We start from the raw sequence: 5,000 nt of genomic DNA, 5'->3' as shown, positions 1-5,000 counted from the left end.
CGCCAAGCCGATTAAGACAGCGATGGCGCCACAGTGCCCGCCTTTCGACGCCACCCACAAAGCCTGCAGCCTCTGTCGACCATAGCACCCAATCTCCAGTGGCTCTGCCGCACGAAGCCGTGGACCGGCAATGACTCCACCCGCACCCGTTCGTGCACCACCCCAACCGCCACACGCGCACCTCCAGCGGATGAACGGCGGAAGTTTCCCGCACTCGTAAAGTGCAATCCACCCCTATAACTTGCGTTTCATGAAGAGTTATTTCCAATATGCGACATTCCCGCTGTCCCTATACATGAGCCGCGACCTGTACCACTTACGAGCGAGAGACGCGATCGCGTTGCTCACTGTACGGCGTCCGATACCGAGCCATCAGCATGTCGGTCCCCATGCGCGTTGCACTCGCACTCGCAGTCGCAAAAACGTGGGGCAAATATATTACGCGGAAGAGCTATAACAGACCGAGCCCCACTGCATGGGGGGAGTCTTTGTCACTAATGTACACAGATGGAACATTTTGGACTGGAACCAGATTACCCGTACACACGGCGCTGATTAGTAATCAATGCAGAGCCATCAAACTACAATAAATATACACAACTGTCCGTATACATGCTGAAAGAGTCTGCCCACAATGGGAACCACACGTCAGCCAGACACTCTGATCACGCACCACTCTCTGCTTCTAACAGGCGCACATACAATATGTAAGCACCAGCATGGAACAACATCCAGTGCATCTTCTCCGCCACATTACACAATCCACACTATCACAACCAGACCAGGAGGTCCATGCGGAAAATACAATATCCCAGCCTTTCGACATCCACCATTGCGCAGACCAGGCACCAACACCCACACATGTCCTATACAACGGTGCACCCAACATCACAATAGTACCTCCTGTCACAGCGCACAAACAATGACATGAGTCAAAGACACAGGTCTCACACAAGCATAGAATTGGAGCGCCGCCTCTAATAAGCCAAAGGTGCATCCTGACGTGACAAATCTGATCATGTCACAAGCATTCACTTACTATAATCACTATCAACGAACCTGCCGCCCCCCGCCCCCCCCCCCCTACACCTTTCCTTACAACAACGTGTAACCTAACCTAACCTAACCTAACCTATGTTGTACACCTAACCTATGTTGTACCTTAACCTAACCTATGTTGTACCTTAACCTAACCTATGTTGTACCTTAACCTAACCTATGTTGTACCTTAACCTAACCTATGTTGTACCTTAACCTAACCTATGTTGTACCTTAACCTAACCCATGTTGTACCTTAACCTAACCTATGTTGTACCTTAACCTAACCCATGTTGTACCTTAACCTAACCCATGTTGTACCTTAACCTAACCCATGTTGTACCTTAACCTAACCCATGTTGTACCTTAACCTAACCCATGTTGTACCTTAACCTAACCCATGTTGTACCTTAACCTAACCCATGTTGTACCTTAACCTAACCCACGTTGTGCCTTAACCTAACCCACGTTGTGCCTTAACCTAACCCACGTTGTGCCTTAACCTAACCCACGTTGTGCCTTAACCTAACCCACGTTGTGCCTTAACCTAACCCACGTTGTGCCTTAACCTAACCCACGTTGTGCCTTAACCTAACCCACGTTGTGCCTTAACCTAACCCACGTTGTGCCTTAACCTAACCCACGTTGTGCCTTAACCTAACCCACGTTGTGCCTTAACCTAACCCACGTTGTGCCTTAACCTAACCCACGTTGTGCCTTAACCTAACCCACGTTGTCCCCTAACGTAACCCACGTTGTCCCCTAACGTAACCCATGTTGTCGCCTAAACCTGCTCTGTAATTGTTATACGACTCGTTCAATTAGTGTAGTGTTGCCCACCCGCAACCCTCGCAATATAGTTCGCTACTCGCACTGCCCGCTCCCCTGTGTATCGCTTCATGTTAAACACCTTGCAAGTCTTGCTGACTTTCCACATGCTCCTGCTGTACACTGTAATGTGGATGGCAGCAGGACGTACATGCCGCCCCTCCCCACGTCCCCACCTTGCCCCCCTGCCTTCGCAAGCTGGTTGGTGAGAAGTTTGCATGTTCAATGCCCTTCGCATGCGACGTACTCAGGCTACGTTGTGGTGCGGCCTGTGTCAACCGTCCGCTAATGTCGTACGCGTAAACCACAATCTGTACTGCACATTCGTCCTTATGTACCGAATGATACATCGTGGCACATGTGTGACCGTACAACGACTGCGCCCAAAAACGGCGGACCATACAGTGCAAATATTGTGCACGCAGCTACGTGTCGTCTCCCTATGAGAGCTGGATTGCAGTGTGGTACGCCATAGAGACGTGTGGGAGGAACGGACGCCGTGGATGGCGATCAGCATGAGCTGTCTGTTGATGTATTCGGACCTAGTCGTCTCTCCTCACACACCGTGATGGCATGGTGCACCGCGTTCCATATCTGCGACATGCTACAGAGGCCGGTTGACAGTCGTTCGAGCAATGGACATCGCATACGTACGGGGGCCACCTTCCACGTATTGTCTAGGCGTGCACATTTTGTTGCGTGTATGTGGGCAGACGTAGTGTGGCGTGACACCTGACACAGGCATGCAATAATCGTTGAAGTTGCAAATGGCGATGGACGCCTGCGTTTTCTGGTGAAGTTACGCAAATGAACAAATGGTAACCTGTTGTGGTGCGGTTGTTCTCGCTAGGGGTGAATCGGTGATGGCGACGATAGGTTGAGGTACGAACCGGTTGTTCCAGCGATACCCACCATGCCGACGAAACTGAACGGCATCTGGGTGTGAAGCGATACGCGGCGGTGGCTGGGTGGGACCGTCCCCGGCCGGTGAGGGGGCGCCTCCCGGCGTGCTGGCCGCGCGGTGCGTGGGCGCACGCGCTACAGCCGGCTGGTGGGGGCGGCCAGTGGCAGGCGCGCCGGCCGACGGACGCGGCAGGCGTCGCAGCTGCGCGCCGGCGCACCCTGCGCGCGGCGCCGTGCGGCCAAAGTAGGTCCTCGCGGGCCCGGTGCGAAGCGCGGTGGACATCTTCAGTGTGCTGGTCCGATTGAGGACTGTGTGCGTTGAGGATGCGCCGCCGCCCGGCGCTCGGCGCCGCGACGCCGTCTGCTGCTCGGTCGCCCCAGCGGTTCTCGCTGGTGGTTTGTATCGCAGCTGTGCGGATGTGTTGGCGCGTGCGCTGTGCTGGGAGAGTTCGCTTCGGCACCCAAGTGGGGCTTTTGTCCTTCTGTGGCGCTGGCGTTGGAGCTGCCGGTCACCGTAGGTGGCGCGTGTTGTCTCCCGCCGGCAATGCCACGACAGCACGCTCCCCGGGCCTCTGTCGGCAGCGGCAAGCTCAGTTGGGAGCACGGGTGGTCGCACCGAAAGCGTCTACTCGCCTAACTCCGGGCGATTGCGCCTCTCTCGAACCCGACCAAGTACTTGGGACGGCGCTGCGCGCCGCCGGGACCTGAGAGGGTTTCGAGGTGTATTGTGCAGGGGAGCTCAGCCTCCTCCTGTTTGCAGAATGATTGAGCGGACGCTTGCGTGTTCGCGCGGGCCCCCGGGACACACTCCCGGCGGCCGGCTGCTCAGCTCTAGTTGACGCAGCTCCCTGGTTGATCCTGCCAGTAGTCATATGCTTGTCTCAAAGATTAAGCCATGCATGTCTCAGTACAAGCCGCATTAAGGTGAAACCGCGAATGGCTCATTAAATCAGTTATGGTTCCTTAGATCGTACCCACGTTACTTGGATAACTGTGGTAATTCTAGAGCTAATACATGCAAACAGAGTCCCGACCAGAGATGGAAGGGACGCTTTTATTAGATCAAAACCAATCGGTCGGCTCGTCCGGTCCGTTTGCCTTGGTGACTCTGAATAACTTTGGGCTGATCGCACGGTCCTCGTACCGGCGACGCATCTTTCAAATGTCTGCCTTATCAACTGTCGATGGTAGGTTCTGCGCCTACCATGGTTGTAACGGGTAACGGGGAATCAGGGTTCGATTCCGGAGAGGGAGCCTGAGAAACGGCTACCACATCCAAGGAAGGCAGCAGGCGCGCAAATTACCCACTCCCGGCACGGGGAGGTAGTGACGAAAAATAACGATACGGGACTCATCCGAGGCCCCGTAATCGGAATGAGTACACTTTAAATCCTTTAACGAGTATCTATTGGAGGGCAAGTCTGGTGCCAGCAGCCGCGGTAATTCCAGCTCCAATAGCGTATATTAAAGTTGTTGCGGTTAAAAAGCTCGTAGTTGGATTTGTGTCCCACGCTGTTGGTTCACCGCCCGTCGGTGTTTAACTGGCATGTATCGTGGGACGTCCTGCCGGTGGGGCGAGCCGAAGGCGTGCGACCGCCTCGTGCGTGCTCGTGCGTCCCGAGGCGGACCCCGTTGAAATCCTACCAGGGTGCTCTTTATTGAGTGTCTCGGTGGGCCGGCACGTTTACTTTGAACAAATTAGAGTGCTTAAAGCAGGCAAGCCCGCCTGAATACTGTGTGCATGGAATAATGGAATAGGACCTCGGTTCTATTTTGTTGGTTTTCGGAACCCGAGGTAATGATTAATAGGGACAGGCGGGGGCATTCGTATTGCGACGTTAGAGGTGAAATTCTTGGATCGTCGCAAGACGAACAGAAGCGAAAGCATTTGCCAAGTATGTTTTCATTAATCAAGAACGAAAGTTAGAGGTTCGAAGGCGATCAGATACCGCCCTAGTTCTAACCATAAACGATGCCAGCCAGCGATCCGCCGCAGTTCCTCCGATGACTCGGCGGGCAGCCTCCGGGAAACCAAAGCTTTTGGGTTCCGGGGGAAGTATGGTTGCAAAGCTGAAACTTAAAGGAATTGACGGAAGGGCACCACCAGGAGTGGAGCCTGCGGCTTAATTTGACTCAACACGGGAAACCTCACCAGGCCCGGACACCGGAAGGATTGACAGATTGATAGCTCTTTCTTGATTCGGTGGGTGGTGGTGCATGGCCGTTCTTAA

The 5,000-nt window shown here is 54.2% G+C and overlaps 1 non-coding gene across 1 annotated transcript in view; it reads left to right on the top strand.

The window, feature by feature from the left end:
* Positions 1–3,614: 3,614 nt before the first annotated feature.
* Positions 3,615–5,000, top strand: part of LOC124744364 — a 1,910-nt gene continuing 524 nt past the window's right edge. Inside the window, exon 1 of the ribosomal RNA XR_007010710.1 lies at positions 3,615–5,000. This exon is cut by the window's right edge and continues 524 nt beyond it. This is a non-coding gene — a ribosomal RNA (small subunit ribosomal RNA).

This window comes from Schistocerca piceifrons, unplaced genomic scaffold (assembly GCF_021461385.2).
Source record: "Schistocerca piceifrons isolate TAMUIC-IGC-003096 unplaced genomic scaffold, iqSchPice1.1 HiC_scaffold_289, whole genome shotgun sequence".
Taxonomy (NCBI): domain Eukaryota; kingdom Metazoa; phylum Arthropoda; class Insecta; order Orthoptera; family Acrididae; genus Schistocerca; species Schistocerca piceifrons.
Note: the sequence above shows the minus strand (reverse complement) of the source record. Positions and strands in the feature narration are given on the sequence as shown.